This window comes from Rhinolophus sinicus, linkage group LG02 (genome assembly GCF_036562045.2).
Source record: "Rhinolophus sinicus isolate RSC01 linkage group LG02, ASM3656204v1, whole genome shotgun sequence".
NCBI lineage: Eukaryota > Metazoa > Chordata > Mammalia > Chiroptera > Rhinolophidae > Rhinolophus > Rhinolophus sinicus.
The window spans coordinates 161451799-161478232 of NC_133752.1; positions in this window are offsets into that span (position 1 = coordinate 161451799).

The window sequence follows — 26434 nt, forward strand, 5'->3', positions numbered from 1 at the left end:
CAAGTTGAGAAACAAGGCAAGCATATTAACTCTTGACGCTGCTAACCAATGCTTTATTGGAGGTACTAGTTGGTGCAAAATTAAATGGCATATAGATCGAAAAGAAAAAAGTATAGAAGTAAATCTGTCTTTACTTGCAGCTGACACAATATTTTACAGCAAAAAAATTAATCTTTAAAAAATAGCTACTAGAACTAAAAATGACTTTAGTTGGATTAAAAGAAACAAGGGCAAATACAAAATTCAATTATATTTCATTATATTAGCAATAAACAAATGGAATTTTAAATTAGAAAGTCAATATGATTTAGATCATTAAAATATTAAACACAAATTAACAAACATATGTAAGAAAAAATTACAAAATCTACATAATTTTAAAAGAAAATAGGAGAAAATCTTGGCAAAATTCGGGAAGGCAACTTTTTAAAGTAGAACAGAAAAAGCATGAACTATAAGGAAAAAAAAATAAAATACAGTCTTCATCAAAATTCTAAATTTTTGTGCTCTGAAAACACCATTAAAAAATTAAAATGCACACTGAAAAAAAATTTTGCTTTCTTCCACTGCAGATTAAAATAATTGTATCCAGAACTTATAAAGAACTTAATTCATTTATAAGAAGAGAAGCAATCCAATTTTTAAAAAGTATTTAAGTAGACACAGCAAAAAATAACTATAGTATATTCTTAATATTACTTGTCATTAGGGAAATGCAAATTAAAACCAGGAGATATCACCTCATGCATCTTAGAATGACCGTCATCAAAAGACAAGCAATAAATGCTGGCATGGATGTGAAGAAGAGGGAACCTTTGAGCACTGTTGGTATAATTCTAAATTCGTACAGCTGCTATGGAAAGCAGCATGGAAGATCCTCAAAAAATTAAAAATGAAACTACCATTTGTTCCACTTCTGGGAATATAGCCAAAGGAAATGAAAATACTAACTTGAAAATATATCTGCACTCTCTTGTTCATAGCAACATTATCAATAGCCAAGATATGGAAACAACCTAAGTGCCCATCGACAGATAAATGAATAAACAAAATGCAGTACATATACACAATAGAGTATTAACCTTAACAAAAAAAAAAAAAAAAAAAAAAAGGAAATCTTACCATTTGTAGCAACATAGGTGAACCTGGAAGACTTTATGAAAAATAAAATAAGTCAGTCTCAGAAGGACAAATACTATATGATTCTACTTATATAAAGTATTTAAAATACTCAAACTCATAGAAGTAGAGAATAGAATGTGGTTGCCAAGGGAATGGGGGAGGGGAAGTTGGAAGTTGTTCAGTGGGTATAAAGCTTCAGTTATATAAGAAAAATAAGTTGTAGAGATCTACTATACAACATTGTGATTATATTTAACGATACAGGGTTATGCACTTAAAATTTTGGTGAGAGGGTAGATCTCATGTTAAGCACTCTTATCACACCCCTCCCCACAAAAAAAAAAGAAAGAAAAAGGAAAAATAGGGACACAGGAAACTTTTGGAGGTGATGGGTATGTTTATTACCCTGATTAGGGTGATAGTATCATGGGTGTAGATGTAAGTCCAAGCTCAACAAACATGTGCAGCTTTTTGTACATCTATTATAACTCAATAATGCTGTTTAAAAAATGGAGTGCAGGAGGACAAGAATCAATATAACCACTCACACACTCTTATCGGGAGTATTTTTTATACCATTGTTGAAAATAGTTTGTGTTTGAAGGTGTGCATATCCCATTACCCAACAATTGCACTCCACGATATACGAATAACCTAAAGAAACCTTGCCCTGAAATTTATAAGGAGGAGTAAAAAAACCAACAAAAGTCAAGACAGTTATGAAGAAGATAAGGGAAATTTGCCTTATTAGATACCAAGACCAACTATAAAGTAAGAATATGTATTAAATAAAATGTGATACTTGTGTAGAAATAAGTCAAATTACAGAAAAGAGAAGTTAGAAATAGGTCCCTGTATCTATAGGAAATGGAATATGATGGGTGTCATTAGTAGTTAGCAGAGAAATAATTATTGTTATATATAACACAACGTGTGTGTGTATGATACACATATCAATGATTTATATTGTGCACCAGGTATAGTTATAAGCACTTTTAATATTAAAATAATAGTCCTATGAAAGCAGACTACTCAAAAATATAGTGACATCAGGGATTCTTTTGAGAGACCCAAAAATTATTTACTAGATTATTTAAGTACAGTGTTGAATATCTGTGGCTTAGGTGAAAATCTTGAGAGAAAAATTATATTTGTAAATCCCTCAAAACAAAACAAAACAATGGTATAAGACGTCTTTAAAACATCCTTTTTCCCTCTAATTAAAAATGATTGTATTCTACACACACACACAATTTAGTAATTGGTAGACTTTTACTAGGAACTTTAACATAATACATGAATGTGTTAAAATTAGATGACAAAACATAGATATAATAAAAATAAACTATGTATTTTTCATCATTAAATACATAAGCCAAAGAGATGTTTGGATTCTTAGGATGGAATAGTTAAAGTGGATCCAAATCAATTGAAGAGTATGTCCTCAGGAAGACGAATTTTGATGAATTCTTAAGTGCTTTTAGTAGGAGTGATCAGTCTGTTCTAAGCGGATGTTTACATTTTAGTTAAGGGATTGAATACGGAGAATCATTTTCCAAGCTAGGTTGGATAGGCGAGCAAAATTGACTATAGTCAACCAGTGTAGGATAAAATAATAGAATTATCTAATCAAGATTAAGGAACCAAAATCAAGTTTTCATATGGCAGCCAATGGACAACTCTGATGTTCTTAGCAATTGGAAGGGCATTAGACAGATGTAGCCAGGAAGTGACATATGGAAAAGCCTTGAAGAGTAAAGAAGCTGGGCATGGGGAAACAGTACAACATACTGGTTGATTCTACCATTTACAGGAGTGTGGGCAAGGTTCTTTGTAACTCAGTTTGTTCAACAGCAAAAAAGTGAGAGTATTAATGCCTTTCTCATACTGTCATAAAAATTAATGAAAAAAATCTATTTTAAGCCATTCTAACAATGCCAGGCACACAGCAAGCACTCCATAAATTTTAGTTTTTATCATTAATATTATTTTGGTTTTCCAACTAGACTTACTGGGGTGATCACTTCTTAAGGTATATAAAAGTGTCTAGTCACTATGTTTTACACCTGAAACTAATATAATATTGCATGTCAACTATAATTGAAAAATAAATTTGAAAAAAATTAAATGTTGATAAAGGAAAAGACAAAATGGTTGCTTTCGGTTGTGAGTATAATCTAATCATAATGAAGGTGAGCACCAGCTTTAATGCACACGCACCCGTATACACATACATACACACACCTACAAGTGAGGAAGAGGAGATAATTATAACAGCGTACTTGTGAGACTCTAGTAAAGGTCTTGTTCATAGAATCAGAGTGGTAGGTACCCGTCTGAGAGGTATTATTAGTCAAGGAAAGTGTTGGGACCTGTCAATGAACCAGAATTACTTTGAATTATAAGAATTTGGACGAGAGTGTTATGAGTATTGTTCAAACGTGTAACAATTCCTGAATTACAATTCCAATGAGTCATGCTGCACTTCCTAGCACTAGGGAGTGTAGGGTGTGACGCTGCTTCACATTCTTGTACATGCCGGCCTACTCACTCACAAGGGATGGGGTGTTTATGGACATAACCTCACTTGAGCCTGTGCTCCTTGCAGTTACAAACATTACGCAAATGGCCTTCATCTTGCCTCAAACTGTATTTCACAAACTCTTTCTAACCTACATGTGGCTTCCAACCTTTTCTTCATCATTATCTCACATTGATCTTGTAGCCAATTGAAGATGCTAAGTACTTGTTCATGCAGTCACACTTTCTTTATCCTGGACTTATGATGTGGGGGCTTTTGGAAAGGACTTTAGATTTCTCTGATTATATTTCAGTTCTCTGGATTTGTTCCATCAGTCCTATCTGTCTGTTGAGATCAGATTCTATCATCCAACAAATTTGTCACCCATTCTGGTTTGGGGTCCTTCGAATATCTGGTAAGCCTGTGTTCCATGACTTCATCTAAGCCATTGATACAAATATTGAAAAGAGTGCAACAGTGACAAAACCTTAATGCAAGTCACTATGGAGATTAATTTAACAGTTAGCTTGATTCTGGTACATACTCTAATTAGCTATAGAAAGCAGACTATATTATTCATCTAAGCCAAGGGACTATATAACTGGGGGAGGGGGATTATATATAGTCAGGAAATTCAGGGGAAATCTCTTAAACTGAAATCTGAAGATGTGGCTCTGATATTTCACATTTACTGTAATTGTTCAAATCCAACAGGACTCCACTTCCTCTGAGTCATAAACCTGTGTTTTTAAAGAGCACACAGGAGCCCCTATACATTACTTATGTGTATTTCTCATAGCTCTAGTCCTGGAAGACTTGGGGTTAAAACAACAACCGGGGTTTCATAGTCAAATACATTCTGGAGATGCTACGTATTGTGGAACACTTGGCATTTTGCATTGTGTGTTAGCTTCATAGAGACTTAGAAAATCCCTCAATGAAGAGGGACTTACTCATCTATGAAATACTTGTTCATGAGATGCCACTTAACATTTCAGGGAATTGCAGTTGTAAAGCTTTGCAGTTGTAGAGCTTTAGGCTCCAGTGAAACAAGGTCTAACACACATGGGAGAGGCCCTCAACATCATGTGGGGTGGAATATCGTTGTGTATAGGGGCCTAAATCATGTGGGAGGAGCCTCAGTGTGCTTTATTGTTTCTATGCCACCGAGCTCTGAGTCTCAGCAGCTCAGTGTTCTTCCTCTGTTAGTGCCTGTAGAAGAGTGTGGAGGACAAGGGATGGTAGCCATGAATCCAGAAAAACAGTAGAGGAACTAGAATCAGTCCTGGCTCACACTGGAATCTTCCTGCGTGGAAGCATCTAGATGGCTCTCCATGACAGAGGACAATAATTAGCTGTGAAATATAATGTCTGTAAAAGTTGTGACTCATGTAACTTGCTTCTCATTCCCATGGCTGACTGTCCATTATTCTGTAAGGTGTAGCAAAGGTGGCACAGTCTATTCTCTGGAATGAAATGGAAGAAGATATCATTCTTATTTTGTGCATTTTTCTCCCACTCTCTGAAAGTCCTTTTTCGATCAGTGTCAGAGAGAAGAAAAAAGAGAAGAATAGGCTGTATTTTGTTTGTTGGCTTTGTGGGAGGAGGAAGCACTGGGGAGAAGCATGGGGTTGCAGAGAAAGGAAGCTGGCCTCAGCTTTACCTAAGCCCAGACTAACGACTGCCTCTTCATTCCCCTTTCCCTGCATGTGGGACTGTGGGATTATGAGAATGTCAAGCCATGATTTCAGTTTTCTAATTATCCAGGGGTTATGTCAGCCAGCCAAACAACACTCTTCTGCCGCTGCCTTCTCGCCCGATAGTTGACCCTGCCTTAGCAAGACCACCCTCCTTCTAGCATAAAACCAAATCCTTCTATTTGTTCATCCATGACGTCTCCCACACACTGAAGAGGTCAAATGCGTTTAACTACTAGAGATTATTTTGTAATCCAGTGGGCTACCACCCTACAGAGACTCCTGCTGAGATCACAGTGTTCATTTCTCTGTCAGACGTCTGTTGTGATTTTAATCCATGTGTCTCAGAAGTGAAGAGTTCAAGGTTTGCCCCTTAGCTCAGCTATTAGACTGTATGTCACCGATGGGATGCTTTTGGCAGCAGCAGAAATCATGCTCCCAGACCCCTAAACAATAACGTTTCAAAACTTCTTCCAATCTCTAAGCACATGCATACTCCTTCCTACCCGTTCCACCTTCTTTGCCTCCTGTTTTTCTTTCTGTTTTTCTTGGCAGGTATTGGTGTTGGATAAATACTCCTTTCACAACGGTGCTTGTCTGTCAGGTCCCAGGGAAAGTAAAGAAAATGGCAAGTTAATGAATCAGGATTGTGTCTGGCAGAAGGTGTGTTCCAGTCCCATGCGGCACATCTGGCAGCAGGTTATAACAAAACGAAATATAACAATGGAGTAAAAATGCAGCTCTCAGAAACCCGAGGTTAAAACAGAGTTAAATAAATGTCCTAAATGCACATATCCCTAAACCAAGAGTACAGGATGAAAGAGGAGGAAGGAGGACCAAAAAGCCACAACTTCAAAGCAGTCATAACAGGGCAATATAAAAAATATTTAAAAAGCAGCAATGAAAGTTTTTAAAATGAAATCGGTCCAAAAATGTACAGTGTCTGTAGGGTCTTGCTCACCAAGTGTTGTCTGATGGAGGCAACAGTAATTGACTGCAGTGTCCTCCTCACGCTGCCAGAGCTGCTCCATGCAAGTCCCTCTCACTGTCTCATTTTGTGTAACACCACGGCCTGAGCTTTAAAGAAAATGCAGCATTGCTGGTTGTTATTATTTCAAGTAGGCTTGCAGAATTAATATTTTCCAAGAACCCCATATGTTTTAAAATTATTTTCATATCCTTGGTCTCAATACCCATCCATTTAAAGGATGGAGTGGGGGATAGGGACCTATGGCCTGTTTGTGCAGAGGCAGAATTTAATATGCACAATAGCAGAGAACAAACAGGCTTATGGAGAAGAAAATGAAGGTGTATTTGGATCTGATATTCTAGATTTGAAACAATAGAAAAGTAAAAGAGTGAAACTTGGAAACGACATAAAAACTGAAAAAGGAACAAAAGGCTATTGATAATGGGACATACCCATCAAAGATTTGTATAAAACAATAAATACCATCAAGGTAGTACCAGCAGAAGATCATAAAATTTAAAACTCTGATAGAGCATTAAGTCAGGGTTCTATTTAGCAGAAAACCTTTCCTTAGAAAAAAGAAAACATTCTTTGTGAGCATTTGAGTGCCTTAAGAATATGGTACTGTGATCTGCTCATAAAAAGCAAAAGCACCGCTTCCTCTGTGATCGCTTTAGGCAAACAGACCAATCATGTCTAAAGAGGTTGCTGGTTGAAAATGAGACCCATTTCATTCTCTGTACTTCCACAAACTGGTAGAAGGTTTTGTTTGCCTACGCCACTAACAACAAGTCTTTCTTTGCCAAAAGCAAAAAAGAAAAAAAACAACAAAAACTACAGATGAGCAAACACCAATATTCAGTGGGGCAATTAACCTCAAGAACAATTAAGCATGTGTTCTTCGGGCACCTTATCAATCCCGACTTCTCGGAAAGCTTGCGTACTTGTGTCTCATTCCTCACCAGATGTCAAGTACAGAGTTACTGTAATAAATAAATGTTTATTTAGTGAACAGAAAATAACAGGATGCAAAACACATATGAAATAAAAACACTCATCTCCCCGAAGATTTGAAGGTAAGGAAACAAAGGCAACAATTTTCCGGGGAAGAAAATTTGGCATTTTGGTCTTGACAGTTAATTATTTGAGAGGTCTTATGGTGTTACCTGTTGGAAGAGTAGGTGAGGCCTTCTACAGAAGATACAGAAGAGTCCCCAGAGCCATAATAGACTGATGCTATGAGTGACCAGTCCAGAGACCAAGACTCTGTAAGGCCACATTAGATAAGGTTCATGCTGAACATGTATGATGAGCATAAGCTCCTGTACCAGGAAGACAAGGTGGTTGGACCTGTCAGAAGTCTTTTTGCAAGAATGTCAAGTATAGAAAAAACCTGACCCCCAGGACAAAAGGAGACTCATTGGGAAACCTTAGTCCAGGGACAATAAACTAGTGGTGAGGTTAAAAGGAGAATTTTGAGAACAGCAGAACATCTGTTACTCTATTTTCCCAAGGCCTTGCAAACTCTGACCCAGGCACTTGAGCCAGACACCTAGGGAGAGGGGCTTATAACAGGCAGGATCATATGGATAAAATTCTGTTAAACATTTGTGTGTTCAAGGTGATGCTTTTTAAGTACCAGTGTAAAAAAGTGAGTATAAAAGACTTTTTCTGTCCCTTTATTAAATGGGGTAGAAGAACACACTGGATGAAATAATTGAAGAATGGATGGTTACCAGAGGAAGTGACAGAGGACTTGAAGCCACAGTTGTCTACACTGAGATCACGTCATCCCTCTCTTCAGAATCATCTAGTGGGTCTAGATGATATATTACAGAACTATACACCTGAAATCTATATAACTTTATTAACAGTTGTCACCCCAATAAACATTAATTAAAAAAAGAGAAAAAAAGAAATTACTTAAAAAAAAGTCTAGTGGATTGACCTCGTACTCCAGATAAAGTTAAAACTCCTTGCCAAGGTGAACAAAACTCTCTGCATTGACCCCTCCCTTCCTCATCAAACTGCATCTTCTCCCACTTCCTCTCCCTCTTTCTGCTGCAGCCATTATGACTCGCTTGCTATTTCAAAAGTAAGCCAAACCCACAACAGCCTCTGGGCCCCTGCCCTGGCTTTTCCATCTGTCTGGCCCACTCTCTCCCTAGACCTTCACCTGGCTCCCTTTCTGAATTCATGCCGATATCGACTTACATGTCACCTTCTGGGAGAGGCTTTTCCTGAGTTCTAGAACCAGTGAGGAAGAATTAGAATTGGGTAAGGGTTCCCCTAACCTGAAGGTGGACACTGAATAAGGATCACACTCACTGGTTAAAAAGAACCCCATTATGTGCTAAGACTAGTGTGGCCTGGCATAGTCATCACGGCTATATCGCAGGGTCAGACTTTGATACCGTTTCTTATGACAGCTCTGTTCAGCATCATGATTTGAAGTTTCTTTGAACTACTGTGATTCTATGTAGAGTTGAATGCTAGAAAGTACTCTATCAAAACTCTTAGCATTCAGAAGTAATACATCAAAACATGGTAACCGGATCATTCTGAAAATTAAGTTTCTAAGAAATGAAGACCTCTCTCAAGCCATATAAGAACATCCAATAGTCTTGTGAAATCACCTTTGCATAAACACTCCAAGACATCAAAGTAGGAACCGACTTCCTTGATGTTGCTTATCAAATAGTCATCATCGAGGACTGCTTGAGGCATAGCAGAAGGAGTCTCAAAATAAGTCATGTGACATCTGTAATTTGACAAGTAAGCAACCATGCTGAAATCTCTTTTCTCTATGATACTAAGTAATAATAAATTTAGCAGAAAAGAAAACTGAGAATGAATATTTTAATTCCTTTATTCTCCAGTGCCATGAATGAATATTTATTGTGAAAAGTTTGAATACAAACGAAAGAGCATATTATTATCAAATTTTACTTTAAAAAACACGCTTTTAACATTGGAATGTTTACAGGAAGTTTTGTTTATCTAAAACAAGTCACACCCCAGTGAATTTCCTAAAGTTACTGCAATGCTAACTCATTTAGTGCCAGTCATGACTAACTCATATCAGCTTAATAAGCCTTGGCAGTACTCAATTGGAAGAGAATGGAAAGAGATACTATCACAGTTTATAAACAAAAAAGGGGAACGACTAATGTTACATGAATCTGTTCACACTTGAGAGTGCCAAGATTTTTTTAAGGCTACAATGCTGATCTTTGTGATAACCGAGGAATAGACACTAGCTTCCCTGGTTTTCATTCATCAGTGCAAATGAGGTGGGGTTTCTGCAAGCACAGGTGTGCGTGGCAGGCGTGTACACATGCCCAAGATGTCAGATTCTTGCTCTGCTCATGCGACGTGTGTGTGTGTGTGTGTGTGTGTGTGTGTGTGTGTGTTTGTGTGTATGAAAGGGGTATTCTAGATGCTCTCTTCAAAATATGTAGAACACAGACTCAGGAAAAGGCCTCCATTACCAGAACGTAACCATTCTAAGTATAGGCCGTGTAACAGGATGGGCCCCAGCATTCGATCAGAAGCAAACTTTCGTGGTTCATCCAGAACTATAATTCAGAATTTAGGAGGAACGCAAGTACCTGGGTTTGTTTCTGTTCTTTCTTCTGAAACCTCCACCTAGGCAGTGCCAATGAATTATAATGGTATTTGTCCTGAAATAGTCTTCTTTAAAATGTACATTATTTGGAGACATGACTGACTCTAGAATGGGGACAAGGAAAATCCAAGATGAGTCTGGAGTGTCTTATAATGCAAATAAGCATGGCAGTGCTCAAATAACAAAAGGGAAGTTTTGTATTAGGTTATCTATATTCTCAATAAGTATTCCAGGTGGTGTGAAGGTGAACCGTATTTTCAACACACTGCCCTAGAACCACCACCATATGGAATGGTGGTGTTTTCTAAGTTAAAGTTAGATTGGCTGTACTACCAGCAGCTTCTAAGGTAAATGTGCCCTTAAGTTGAGGTGAGATGCATTATTTATGGACCATTTACTCATAAGTGATGCTCCTTGTAGCTCATCATCCTCAGTATTACTCTAGAATGTGCTACCAAGATAAACAATGAAAACAACTGTTCGGCAATGTTTGTGTTCCAAGGACATAGGGTTATGGTCATGTTCCAGGGACCTCTACAGGAGCATGGCCCAGTCACCCCAATAGCTATAACAAAACACTGTAAAGCAAACAGAGTGAGTGAGCTTACCCAGGCTTTGCTTCCCTCCATTGTTTAATTTCACCTTTTGCTTGTTCTGGGTATTTTCCTTTTTCATGATTTAGTCCCTCATTTTAGTGAAGCATGTCCACTAGAAGTCTCTTGAAAAACAAGGAATGGGAGGTAAGTAATTTTCAAACTTGCTTCTCTGAAAACAGGTTGTTTTTTTTTTTGCATCCACATATTTTATTAGAAATGCCAATTATTTTAAATTCAAATTTATGATATGGTTAGAACACATGATTTTAATGCATCGCTTCACTGTCTTCCATCTATCAGTTTTGCTAGACTCAATGTCATATTTAATCTCTCTTTTCTTTATGACATAATCATTGCTCTGAAATAGGATCTTCTCTACGTCCTAAGTATTCTGTGATTCATGCTATTGTGTCTGGATGTTGGTCTTTTTCATTCATTTACTGTGTTTCCCCATAAATAAGATCTAGCATGATTTTTCAGGATGGCATCCCCTGAACATAAGCCCTAATGTGTCTTTTGGAGCAAAAACTAATATAAGACCTTGTTTTATTTTTGGGTAAACACGGTAGTTGGAATCTCATGCCCTTTAATTCTGGTAAATTTCCTTCTAATTAATTCTTTAATAATTTAACCCCTTCTATTTTCTTTGTTCTCTTTCAGGATTGTCATCATTATATGTTGAGCTGCTAGAATTGATCCTCTAATTTTCTTACATTTTATCTCCAATTTTCCATCTCTTCATCTTTTGCCCTACTTTCTTGATGATTTCTTCAACTTTATTTTTCCAAATCTTCTATTGAGTTTTTATTTCTGCTATTATAGTTTTAATTTTCAAAGATTCTTTTTTTCTGTTTTTTTTTCTTTTTATAATACCTATTATTTTGTATGCATGAAGTATTGTCTTTTATTTATCTAAATGTATCTATTAAAGTTTCATTTTTAAAGTTATGTTCCCATATTGTTCTATTTTTTCAAGTTTCCTATTTTTAAAATTTGTTTTGGTCCTTACATTTCATTTTTACTTTTCATAGTTAGCCCAAATGGTGGACTAATCAACTAGGAACTTCTATATATCAGTATCTGTAAGTCTTTTCTTAGAGCTATTCCATTTCTCTAAAGCAAAAAAAAATCACCAATCTTTTGCAAAAGGTGGAGTTGAGAATGGTATATGCTTGGCAGCTAGCATCGCCAAAGCTCCAAGACAAGACACCATTACTACAGAACCTTTCACTTAGCCCTTTTTTGATTTGCACTTGACTCTCTTTCTACTGTTTTTGCCTTTCTCATTCTCTTTGTCCTTCTGGTTTACATGTTTTTAAAAATTTCTTTATTTTCATGATTTGAGCTTGTGGTTCATCTACCGTGTTCAACCAGTCTAGCCTCCTCTTGTCCCAAATGCCTAGAATACAATGGATTCTCAGTAAATGTGAGCGGAATGGCTCACAGACGTTTAAACATGAAACTACAGGAGAGAACATTCTATTCTTTGAAATTTTTGTTTGCTGAGAAACATCAATTTTTCCTTAAATATAACAGAATTCTTCCATTAAAAGAAATGAACTGTGTTCCTGCCACTTTCCCCGTACGACAAATTTAGAATTTCCATTGTGTCCCCTGTTCCCAATCATGGTTAGACTGAGACCTTCTCAAGGACAGGCTCATATCTGACTCTTATTTTTACCTGGCATGTAGTCAGCTCCTAAAAAATGTAGAATAAAATTTTCCTTTGGGTGAAAATGAACCTGGTCTAAATTGATCTCAGTCAAGGTTTAGTTTAGTAGTTTGGCAACAAGATAGGAGAATCAGCAACAGAGTAAGAGTGACAAATGCCCCAGGCAAACCAATGGTTTGTTGTTCTGGGCAGGCATTTTAAAATTTCAGTTCACTTTTATTTGGAAGAGAGGCAAGATTGCATATCAAAGGGCAGGATAAGAGGAACAGAGGTAGCCATGCCTATTCTGGCCCCAAACTTGCATATCCCACTTTATAAAGACAAGCCCTGCATAAAAAAAAGCTTTGCAGTTAACTAGAATTTTTTTGCAAATATTTTCAGACACTCTCTATTGAATAACCACTGTTCTTGTAAGTGGAGTAATGCTGCTGCTGGTAGTAGTGGTGGGAGTTCTTAAAGCTTATGCCAGGAGGCTCTTATGGTTCTCTGCCTAAAGTGAGTGGATATATGTTCAATTTTCTCTCTCATTACATTTCCAGTGTCTGTTAGAAATTCATGTCCTGGGTAATGGCTTATTATTACCCAAATTCAATTTTAATCAATGTCTGTAAATTGAATTTTTTTTTTCTTCAATTTGGGAAAGAACAAGGGTGTTTGCCTTCATGATCTCGGTGGTGTCATTTCCACAGCAATACTATTGTTATAGCCTGTCTGAGTATATTCTCAGTCTTCAGTCAGTTTTCTAATCACTGAGCAGAGACTAACTCAGTGTTGTGGCCTTACTTAGTATGATCCTAATGGTGTTATCTCAAGATTTCATGTCTTTGACTTGGAAACTGTTGGCAGATCCAACTCTTGGCTTATCAAGAGGTTTCTTTGGACTAGAATAGTGATCAGAAATGAGGTTAAGTGAAGTTCCCTAAGCAGCAGCTTTAGTGTATCTAAAGCAGATAGTCAGATTTGCCAGATTGGCTCTCTGAACCTTGGACAACGTTGAAAGCAAGGATTTGAAATGTGGAATTTGAATTACATGTGAGTGGTGATGTCGTCTTCTGAGCATAATGCTATACATGGTTTTATCTCACTTGATATTTCATCTTTGGTATAGACTTCACATTCTCATATATTGTTTTAACCTAGATTAGGGTTTGCCCTCAAGCACTGATTATCCCAGTGTCTTTGTGGGCAACTCTTGGATGTTAAACCACTTTAGATGGGCTTGGCTATATTTGTTTACATGCCAGAAGGTGTTATTACCAATTACTTACCATTCTTTTCTTAACCTATCATTCTTTATTCTAGGTCAAAAACCATCTTCTCTGAATGTCTTATTTGTTCTGTTTTTCTTAGAACGTTGATTGCTTTGGGTCTTCCTAGGCCTAAATTGCAGAAATATAATATTATGTTTACTATTGATACAATGTCAACCAGGAATATCTGCTTAGCATTTATTTTTAAATTTAATTTCATTATTTTATTATTTTTTGTTTACTTGCTAAATGGCTTCGTGGAACTAGTGTAGATTAGCATGGAACTAGCACTGAGAAAGTCAGACAGACCTGGTTTCAATTCACAAATCTACCACGTGTCCTACCTTTGTGACCTCGATTGAGCTTATTAGCCTTGCTAAGCTTAAATCTAAGGTATGACCAAATATACTGATTTCAATTTTGCAGCCATTACAGAGAAGATGAGAGTCTATGGGATACAAAAATAATCAGTTCATTCTCAACTTAGCAGTATTGGAGGAAAGAGTCCTTTCCTCTGCATCTATAAAGACCCTTGAATACAGTTTTATAAGTTCTGTGGAGAAAGTAGAGACCAGTGTTCTTAGTTATCAACAAGATTAAAACAACAACATGTTTTTTAGTAGTTATTACTCAGAGATACCACACTAGAGTGGTATACAAAATTTAACGTAAAATTAAGAGGAACACCCCTTAAAATGAGTCAAAATTTCTGCATGATATATCTATGAATTTAAATGTAATAATTATCACAGATACATTGTGTAGAAATTCTAAAACTTTTGAAATGTATTTCTTTACAAAACTTTAAACAGGAAATAAGTTAGAAAACCTTTAATATGTGTATTAAAGAAAGTATTAAGCTCTTTTGAGAGTAATGTAAATCAAAAGTTTTATATCATCTTATTTGGAAGAATCTGTACAATGGTGGTTTTTGCTTTCAGTCTACAAAAAAATAAAAGAAATGAAAAGAGAAAGAAACCCATAAATCTCATAGCAGTTTGTTACTAGTACTGGGGGATCCATAATTAAGTTATTCCATACTTAAAAGGTAACTCTAGAAAGTAAGTCAGAACAAACATTTTCACATGCTAGCAAAACCGGCTTAGAGGTAAGGCCCCCAGGGATGAATAAAGGTCTGATTTCTTTTGTAGCTTGTCCAGAGGTCTGACTACAAGGAGAATTAATATATAGTACCATGTTGAAGATAAATACATTATTATTTTTATTATTACCAATAATAATAAATTTATTCATTGCACTGGAGAGACTGTATAAACAACCAAAAATAACCACTTAAAGGAATTACTGCAATGTTTGGAAATGTAAAGTAGAAAATTTGCAATGAGACATTTGTTCCAGAACACACATACAAATTCACATCAAAGACATAGAGTATATCTTTGTGGGTTTTTTCATGAAATGCAACTGATATATAGCACTGAAATATTGTATCCTATTATCAAGCACCTAATCGTTGCCAGGCACTGTGCTAAATGTATAATCTCATTCCATCCTCACATCAACCTAAACATTATTAATCCCATTTTATAGATGAGGAAACTGAGGCTCGAAGAGTTTAAGTCCCCACTATTTAGTATGGCCCAGAAGCAGCAGCAGCAGCATTACCTGGGAGACTATAAGATATGCATAATGATAGGCTCTTCCCCAGAGCTACTGAAGCATCATCAGTAATTTCACAAGATCTCCAGGTGATTCTCATGTGCAAGTAGCATGGTGTAAGTAAGTTGCCCAGACCGCGCATTTAGATACTAGCTGAGCCACGACTTCACTTAGTCAGTGTTAGTATAAAATAGGTACTAAAATGTGTATCCTAAGATGTAAATGAAATAAATTAAAATCAAAGGTAAACTGTGAAAATGGACACTGTGCAGGGCACACGTAGAGCAACGTGAAAGAGGATAAACCAGGTTGCAGACTCTATGAGTGTGAGTGAGAGATGAATCACTCCACATTCACAGTAACGTGGCCCTCTGACCACCACTCAAAGTGTCTATTCACTTGTCACTTCATTCATTATCTTCAATGGGGTCAGAGGAGGAACTCTCCACTTCTCTTGCTGTGACTGTCATTACCATTACTGAGACTGTCCTCTGAGCCTGGGTGTTAGCTCATGCTCTTGTAATAGAAGCACCACTTGTGGATTTCTCCGGTCATTGGACACACCTCTTGCTGTAGCTCTCCAAACCCTCAGAAGTAAAGCCCCCTTCACGTGGTTGGACAACTAAGTTTGTGAACTCATCCTAGGAAAAGTGCTACATACCTCATTGCTGAATATCACTATGGTCACCTTGGAAGTACTAGCCTTGGGAAGCTCTGAACTGATACCAGCACACAGTCCACCCTTGAAAGCAATTTTGGAACTTTTCCCTGGAATGGCCATCAGAGCTGTCGTCGTATTACCCTTGATGTCCTCACTGTCATCAAAATGTCTCCCTTTTAATATTTTCTTTATCTTAGGGTAAAGAAAGAAGTCACTGGGGGCCAGGTCAGGAGAGTAGGGAGGGGTGTTCCAGTACAGTTCTTTGTTGACTGGCTGAAAACTCCCTCACAGACAGTGCTGTGTGAGCTGGTGCATTGTCGTGATGTAAGAGCCATGAATTGTTGGTGAAAAGTTCAGGTCGTCTAACTTTTTCATGCAGCCTTTTCAACACTTCCAAATAGTAAACTTGGTTAACTATATGTCCAGTTGGTACAAATTCATAATAATCCCTCTGATATCAAAAAAAGGTTAACAACATTGGTGCAACAAGTTCGTGAACTTAATTGTCAGACCTCATATGTCTGGGAATCCTCACAGGTATCTTATGTGTGTTCATTGGTAAGTCCTGTCAGGGCACTTGGTGCCCACTGTTTTCTTTTTTCTCCCACAATTTTCCTATAACCCAACCCTTTCACTATGTCCACTGCTCTTCAGCCACTCACAATCATGGCTTCCCTGAAAACTTCTCTGTCCCACAAGCAGCAGTCAACACCGTGTTCCTGAAAGTCCTTGGAGTTAAAGCATGCTATAGCTTGTGCAGCCTGCTAGAAGAAAGACACCGTCCCCCAGGGTCCTCCTCTCCACATCCTTAGGGAGCTCATATGAAAGTGCAAGCGATGTGACCACATGACAGCCCGGTTACCCGTCAGCTAAGAGTTCACTACTGGGCTAGGCTCCTTTGTCTGGTTCTCTCTTTCTGTACAATACTATCTGTTTACATCTCTGTATATGGGGACTTTGTACAGCACATGACACATAATAAATTCTCAATAAATATTGATGGTTATGGATGGATGATTAAATCTCTTTTCGTAGTTCCTCATGTAAATATTGGCAGGTCTGACCACCAAGTCACCTGACAGGCTCAGACATGGCTGTGTCACCTGAGTAGAGACAACCTAACCTCTTAACGAGACTCTATTTTATTAATGAGGAGGATGAATTCTACAAAGATTTATGTTATTAAAAATCAGAGAGGAGGCACCACTGTGGTCCTTTCTTTCTCTACATACCTGTGTGAGGTATGGTGTTCCCTGCCCCTCTCCGCTGCAAACTTGTTACCTGCTGATCATAGGAGGCTGTGTCCTCTCCTGAGATACTTCATCTACTGATTCCAAAGTTACATGAAATTAAGGTCAGGGCGTGACTTCCTTGGCTCCCTGGAGACATAGTCAAATGGGGCTTCTCAGGGCTGCCCCAGTCATTTCCTTGCTGCACATGCACCTGACCCAGCACCAAGGAGACAGGACTCCTCCAGTGACACAGCACATTTGCCAAGAAATGTCTAATGTCAAGGTAGATGTGACTCAAGACACCAGGGAATTGTATGTCTGGGCTCATTTCTTATTAGCCAGAGGAATGTATTACCAAAGACTAAAAGAAGTGCTATAAAATTAATCACTGCATTTAATTTAATCTTTACAGTCCCTTTGTGAGATAAAACTATTTTTAGGTGAGGAAACTGAGGCTGAGCTAGGCAAGTTCATATGTTAGGTAGCTAAAAAGTAACACAATTGATAAATAGGATATGCTGGATTAGAATTCATATTTGCTGTCTCCACATCTGGTCAGAGGATTTTGACAAGAGTAGACATTGGCCTAAGAGTGTGGTGGGCTCTGTCTCTTGATGGGGCATCTTTGTGATTCTAAGCCAAGAGAGAATCAGTGGACGTTGAGCTTAAATGAGGGAAATGATACATGTGATGTTATTTAGGTTTGTACCTCATCACCTATAGAAGCTATGGAACAAGTTCATTTACAGATTGGTGTAGAGTAACTCCTACCGAAATGCTTGGTGGGTCCCTGCTGTGGGCAGCAGTCTGAGGTGGCGCTTAACTGTCCCTACCTAACTGTCAGCAAGGGACTCAGAAAAATAGTGTGGGCACTGTGAGTGATGCTGACAGAAGAATGTGCTGCCGCTGCCAACAGGAGGCTATGCCAATAAGAGCCACCATCATTGGGTGGTGAGACATGCCCAGGAATCTATTGCCAACAACAGCTGCCTCCACTGAGAACCAATTCCTCTTTAGAAGCCGCGTGCGAGCTGCATGCTGGCACCACCCCTGGGAGCCGGTCCAAGGCCACCTTTGGGAGTCCAGATAGCATGGAGCCTGGGAGACCTGGCTCCCCTCACCATTCCCAGTGTGAGTCACATTTGTGAGGATAGAGTTTGTTGACCTTTCAGGAAACTCCTCAGTGAGACCGAATAACAAATTCCCAAATGAAAAACTGGCAGGATTAGAGGCACCAAAACTTAAGGTTTGGGGGCCCTTCTGCAGAGACTTTCAGTGTTGACTGGATTCCTAGACTGGGGAGCACCCGGAGGAGGGCTGTGTGCTATCTTTTGCTATTTACTTTGGGACATCTGAACAGCAACTCTTTACAGAAAGTCGTCTCTTAAACTTGGGGGGTCATCATCATCCCTGAACAATGATTTTTTCCCTTAAAGCTGATCCTTTCTTTCTGGCACCTCCATCTTTCTAACATCTATTTTTAAGGTATACACTACTTCCCTCCTGAACTTTCTGGATGTTTCTCTGAGGCTGTCGCCTGGTCGTTTAATTTCAAACACTTTTTTGGGAGTTCTATTTACAGGACTTGGTTTAAGGGTCCCCAGACTCCTCTCAATCAACTGCGCAGGCCTGCCAGCACGGGCCATTCTTTCATCATTTCATTCCTGTTTGGGTCCTGTCTTGCAGCTCCCTAATGTTCCCTTCATGTCCCCATCGCCCAAACATTTCACTCTTCACTCTCACACAAAAACACCCTCAGCAATGTTTACATATAATAAGCTACCTTTTTCCAGGGCTTGAGAAATTCTGTAGGAAAATCTTGAGTCATGTGTGGAGGCTTCTTTAAACTCTATCGTTGTGCTGAGTTTCCAGGTAATTACTGCTTGTGGCCTGAGAGCAGCCTTGGGTTACCTTCTTCCCGTGGGCCAGGGACATTCCCATGGCACTAGGCAGAGTTTCGGAGGGCGGGAGGTCACTGCCAAGCCTTCCCTTCCTGTAATGTGCCACAAAGTGCTGGTTGTCCCACAGCCTTGGTGGGGAGACTGAATGACATAGTGTATCAATGTATTCATGTCTATTAATGAAGACAGCACAATGCCTGGCCTCCCCACTATCTGCATTACTATGTGCCTTTGATGCTAAATATATTTTAATTCCTTTCAAGTCATTATTTGCGTTCTCACATACTTCAAAACTCAACTCTCTTGGGACCAGGTGGCTCTATAGAGATGAGTTTTTGGAACTTGAAAAGTCTTTTGTAAAGGCTTTGCCTTGCATGTATTTTTCCTAATAAATTGCAATTTTTAGAATCTACTAGTACCCAGATGTAAATTCTCTGAAGTCTTTTCCTAATTTGTTTTTCCTGCTCTTACACAGAGGTTGCTGGAAATATTTACTGAATGCTCATTAAGGGCAACGCCCACCCTATATTCTCAGAAGACTATGCTATAAGAAATGTAATTACTTTTTTTTTTTCTGGTAAAATGATTTCAGTGATTTTTTTTAACTAAAAATCTTTTCTCATTACCTTGATAAAAATGTTAAGTGTCATTTCTTGTCTTGTCAGATCCACCCTTTTGATTGAGAGTAAAAAAACAAAACAAAACTATAGATTCATGCTTAATGCTGAAATATTTTATTGCAGATATTCTAGACCAAGCATGTTTTGATTATTCTTTTTAACTCAAACTTAACTTTAAATTGGAAAATGGAAAATATGTTTTAAACTTAATAAGCAACTAAGTATATGCCATAAAAGAGCATCTGAGAATGCCAAAATTATCACAAGACCCAAGAAGAGATCTGTATTATTTAATTAATTTAATCGTTTAGTCATTTAGTGATAGCAAATGTTCATGAACGATAGATGGCTATATTTAGCAATTAAATCTTTTTCCTCTAAATCAGGGCTATTAATTTTTGTCAAGCGTTATTGAGGTATAATTGACACATAAAAATTGAATATATATAAGTTTTGCAACATGATGATTTGATACACGCATATATTGTGAAATGATTATCACAAACAAGTTAATTAACATATTCATCATGTCACATATAGAGTTAACATGTTTTTTGTGTGTGGTGAGAGCACTTGAGATCTACTTTCTGGAAATTTCAACTGTACAATACAGTATTATTCACTATACTCACCATGTGGTGCAATAGGTTCCCAGAACTTCTTTATCGTATAACTGAAAGTTTGTACAATTTGACCACCATCTACTTATTTCCCAATCCCAAGCCCCTGGCAACCACCATTCTACTTTCTGCTTCTAAAAGGTCTACTTTATAAAACGCCACATATAAGTAAGATCATGCAGTTTTTATCTTTTCTGCCTGGCTTATTTCACTTAGCATAATGTCCTCCAGTTTCATCCATGTTGTCACCCATGGCAGGAGATACACAGATCACTCTGCTTTATCCATTCATCTGTCAACAGACACTTAGGTCATTTTCCTATCTTGGCGACTGTGAATAATGCTATAATAAACATGGGAGTACAGCTATCTCTTAGAGATCCTTATATCATTTCCTTTGAATATATCTCCAGAATGGAATTGCTGGATGATATGGCCATTCCATTTTTAATTTTTAAAGAAACTTCTATATTTTCATACTTTCCACAGAGTTATGCATTGTTTCAGGGTCCATAGCTAGGATGGAGGTCAGCATGTCTGTTATCTGAGGCATGGGAGGGCATGGCTCCTCCCAGGTCCCTTGATGGATGGTGCTGGTAGCAGAACCAGGCTAAATGGGGCTGTACCCAAGTCCACAGGGGGATGGGGCTATTTCTGAGTCTGTAGCCAGAGCCATGGTCAGGAAGCCCATGAATATACCTGGGCATGGGTCTACCTTATCAAAAGGACCCTCCTCAGTCTTGGGCTCCACCAGACTTTCACAACCTTTTACCTGAATCTTAAAGCTCCCACAAAGGCACTTATGTCCAAGAGTGACTGCCAAATTACCGTTGCTGTTAGAGGATATAAGCAGGCTACCTCCTACTCTGCCTTCTTGCCGACATCACTTCAGGGCTTATTAATTTGTATACTGGAAACCGGGCTTATCTAATTCAGTGGACTTTTTTCATCACAAAATAGCAGCATAAATACCTGACAACCCTGGTTAAAGAAGATTGGAGGTAAGGTTTAAAAATGAAGGAGGCAGCTAAGACTTCCATTTATGGTATTATGAGGATGTTGGTGATCCTCTCCCCACCCATCACACCCTCCCAAATAAAACCCAAAGTGGAAAAAATTGGCAAAACAACCATTTCTTGTTGATTACAAATGGACAGTATATTGAGAAGCATTTAGTTGAAAACCTCTTAGAGAGTCAGGTAAGAATGTGGGTATCCACAGCCTGCTGACTATGGGTTTCTCCCATCACTCTTACAACTTGATGGTAACTATAGTTGGACTGGCCTCCAGACTTGCAGCTTTGCCGCACCAGAAAAGGCAGGCTTGATTTGTAGCGGATATGGAAAGTCACAACTTGGTAACATTGCTATATTTACCGAAATTACATCAATAGTAACCTGAAATGGATTATGATAAGTTAAAGAATTATTTTGTAATACCCAAAGAAATTTCAAAAATATAATTAATGAAATAAAGAGGGATTAAAATTACATGCTAAAAGATACCTGTTTAACCAAAAGGAAGGTAGTAAAGGAGAGACAGAAAAACAAAAAAGATATGAGATATATGTATAATACAAATACTAAAATGTAAATGGAATAAACACTCCAGTTAAAAGGCATAGAATGTCACACTGGATAAATATGATACAACTGTATGTTCCCTACAAGAGATACTTTTTAGATACAAAGGCACAAATAAATTCAAAGTAAAAAGATGGACTAAGATATACCCTGCAAATAACAACATGAAGAGTCACTGTAAGAGGGTTATAGTAGCTATATTAATATCCTACACATGTGTTATTTCAGTTTCTCTGGGTCAGGAACGGGCATGTCCTCACTGGATCCTCTGCTTAGGGTCTTGCAAGGGTATTCTAGGTCTCAATGAGGCCTGCAGTCTCATGTGGGGATCAATTGGAGGGGATCTACTTCCAACCTCGTTCGTGTTGTTGACAGAATCAGTGCCTTGTAGTTGTTGAACTGAGACTCATTTCTTGTGAGCTGTTAGCCAGAGGATACCTTCAGCTCTTTGCCACATGGGAGTCCTCAACATGCCCACTGGCTTCCTCAAAGCCCATGGGAGGGAGAGAGGGAGAGATTCCAGTAAGATTATTGACCAATTTGACCTAATTGACATACGTATAGAAAACTCTACCCAACAACAGAACAATGCACATTCTTTTCAAGAACACATTGAACATTCTCCAGATAATAACGTATGATGTTTTAAGTGGCTATTTGTGGATATTTGTTATGAAGCAGTAGATAACTAATACAAAGGGGAAATTCTTCAGCTTGGTAATAGCCATCTATGAAATATCTATATCTAAAGACACTCAGTGGTGAAAGCCTGAATATTTTCCCTCTAAGACTGGAAATAAGGCACAGATGTCCACTCTCACCACTGCTTTTCAACACTGTACTGAGGGTCGAGCTAGGGAAGTAAGGAAAAGAAACTAATGGCTTACAGATTGGAAAGGAAAAAGTAAAACTGTTTTTATTTGCAGACAATATGATTATATCGAAAATCTTGTGGGATACATAAAAATTTTAATCTAATAAGTGAATTTAGGAGGGTGGCAGCATACATGATCATGATCAATATACAAAAGTCAATTTATTATTTTTTTTTAATTGAAGCTTATTGGGGTGACAAGACAATTTATTTTTATATTACCAATGAACAATTAAAAATGAAATTAAGAAAATGATTCCATTTACAAAGACTATTTCTGTTAAGAGAAGGAGGAGGAAGAAAGAGAGGAGAGAAAGAAAGGAGAGGAAGAGAGGGGGGGAGAGAGAGAGAGAGAGAGAGAGAGAGAGAGAGAGAGAGAGAGAGAGAGAGAATATTCCTATATTCCTCTAAGAACAGAAAGTAGTTTGAAATAAAGTTATAAAGTTATAAAGGGCACAGGAGGGGTGGGTCATGAAGTTGCTTACAAACTATATTAAGAAGTCGGGACTCTAGTCTGAGAATTAGCAGAAAATATTTCAGGGTTTTATGTTTTTAAAGAAGGAAATGACATAGCCTTTCTGTTCGGAAAGATCATTCTGGCTTTGGTGTGAATTGGAGAAAAACAAAACTGGATTTAGGAAGGTAGGGTGATGTTGCAGTAACTGAGACAGGGTAGAGTCAGTAAAACTGGAAGAAGTGGTCAGATTGAGGGCTACTTTGAAAGGTAATCTGAAAATGATCAGGTATATAAAACAAAAGTATGACTCAATAACAAATATTGTCAGTATTTTCTTATAAATAGAGAATTTCCTGAGAAAGCTGATGAGATGGGCTGTATAAATTGGTTCCTCATGGAAGCTTCCTCAATCTGCTTTACCTGGTTGCATTTTGAGTACAGTCCTCAACTGTGACAGCTTCTCTAGATAAACTTCAGTGTTTTTTTTTTTTGGAAGTTAAGATCCTATGGATAATAAAACTAGATACGAGACAAAATGCTCAGAAGATTAATGAAGTCAAGAAAAATGGAATATCTGAAAATGAGCAACAAATATAAAACTATTCTATCAAGGGGCACATATTCCAAGAACAAGAACACATGATGAAACTAAGCCATGCTTTTTAAAATTAAGGTGTAAGGTATGTACTCATGTATTCATTCAACAAAAGCTATTGTGTATTTACTATGTGTCAGGAATTATTTTAGGCATTTAGGGCACAAGACTGAACAAGACAATAAGGTCCCTTTACCATAATGAAATATATTCTAGTGGGGAGAAAAGCTCAATAATCAGATAAGTAAATGAGTAAGACGGTCACAGAGATTCTGAGGTATATCAAAAGATACAAACTTGGAGACGTAGTAGAGTGAGTGTCCGGGAGAGCGTTTTGTGAATAGGGTGATCAGCAAAGGCCTTTCTGAGAACACGGCATGTAAATGGAGACAAAACCATTCCCAAGCATTATATATTATAGTTGTAACAAATAAAAGATTGAAAATTGTATGTGCTCATATTCGACTAAGGTCTAAAATAATATCATGGATAGAACCAGTGGGTTATTTGCTAGATTGAAGTAAACTAGCTGGGATGTTTTCTGTTATCTTGATTTTTTTTTCCCCTGAAGTACTAAGACTGAGAATAATAGGAGTAAGTATGGCCAAATTTTAAAGAGATGCTGACCACACCAATTCACAATCAATCTCCATCACTCACCTCTAGCCTATAGAAGAAAAGATCAGGTATTTGAAAGGATGATTTGAGAGTACCATGAACATAATGAGCTGTAGGCCAGGGGGAGAGTACCCTCTCCAACTTATGAGGTCAGCCAGACAGTTCATAGCTTTTGTCAGCAAAGGGTAATGTAGAGGTTCCCGAGGTTATTCGTCAGAAGCAACTGTCCTGTCTTTTGTGTTTATATATTTTGGAACTAACAATGTTGGGGTACATGAGAAACTATTTTCTGGAAAATTAGACAGGAGATGCATGAGCCTGTTTGCAGCTCCGCAGTCCTGGAGTTCAGCTGTGTACAGGGATTGTCCAGGCAGGAAGAGTCCTTTGCCCACAACAAACACATCTCTCACTTTCTTGGATTCCATGTGATTTTCCCCAATCCTGTTGGCATTCCCCTGCTCTAGAGTGGTGTGGTGCCCTGTATTCTACCTCCCTACCTCACCCCAAACAATTTGTCTTCAGCATCATTTTGATTCCCCAGATCAGCCTGAGACCTAGGAGGACTGTTTTCCAAAATAGCTCAACTATTTCACATGCCCACCGCCATGTATGAGGGTTCTGATTTCTCCACATTCCACACTAGCACTTGTTACTGTTTTTTTAATTAGAGCCATGCTGGTTGTTGTGAAGTGGTATCTCATTGTGGTTTTGATTTGCATTTCCTTAATGACTAATGATGTCACATATCTTTTCATGTACATTTTTGTCCATTTGTACTTTTTCTTTTGAGAAACGTCTTTCCAAATTTATTGCCCATTTTTCAATTGAATTATCTATTTTATTTATTATTGAGTTGTAATTGTTCCATGTGTACTTGCACAGAATGTATATTCTACTGTTGTTTGATGTGGTGTTCTAGTGATGGGTCTTAAGTCTAGTTTTTTTATAGTGTTATTTAAGTCTTCTATTTCCTTTTTTTATTATTTTTTAGTTGATCTATCCATTAAAGTGGAACAATAAAGTCTCCAACTACTATTTTGAATTGTCTATTTCTCTCTTTAGTTCTCTAAGTCTTTGGTTCATGTAATTGGGGGCTGTCTTATTTACAATTGTTATATATTCTTGATGCATTGACCCCATCATTATAAAATGCCCTCTTTGTCTCTAATAACAACTTGCCTTAAACTCTATTTTTTATGATTTTAGTATAACCACTCAAACCCCCTTTAGGTTTCTCCTTGCATGGTATATCTTCTTCTATTATTTTACTTTCAACCTATTTTTATCTTTAAATATAAAATGTGTCTCTTATATATGACATATAGTTGAAGCATAGAGTTAAGGAAGGGGAAATTGGTACAGGGCCAGTTAAAATGCCATAAATCTCATTTTTCTTAATGGACTCAGCCAAATTAGACATTTCTTTCTTTGGTTGACAACCAAGTTCAGCCAGGTCAGTCAATCCTTCTATATGCTTCCATGGCATCCTGAATTTATATAGTTACAATATCTATCACAGTAAATTGCAATTACCTCTTAAATGTGTATACCTCCCCCCATAAAATTTGAGTTGTAGTGAAAGCAGAGATACTATTTACTATATTTCTAATGTCTAGATCACAACTTAATAAATATTTTAACCAAATTAAAATTATTTAAGTTATATCATATTAGAGCAAAAATTATTCAAAAATTTTTTTTCAATTCAAGTTTCCTGCCATCTTTCACATCTCTTTCATCTTTCTCACTTATTTAATGGGACTAGGTTAACAATTCCTGGGGAAGTCCTTGAACTCTATAATTAACACTTGACACTTTGCTAGAAAATATTGTGCTATTTTATTCCAATAGAGCTAATTAACATCACTGGAAGAGTTTGAAAAGAAAAAAAAAATGTCTTTGAAGGATATTGTAGAAGTACTCTACCCAGAAAATTATTTAGAGATTTACTGCCAAAGAGATTTTTATTATAATATACACATAGTGTATTACAGAAAAAGCCACATACTGTTTTGCACTTGAGGCCTCTAAAAAGCATTTAATAAGAAAATTTCATTTGTTGAGGATCATCAGAAAAATTACACATCAAAAAAGGAGCTATTTTTACCATATGGAAAGTAAATTTCTAACATCATAATCTCTATGAAGAAGCAGAAAATTAAGTGATCTCCCAAACCTCCCTAGAGGGAATCTCTAA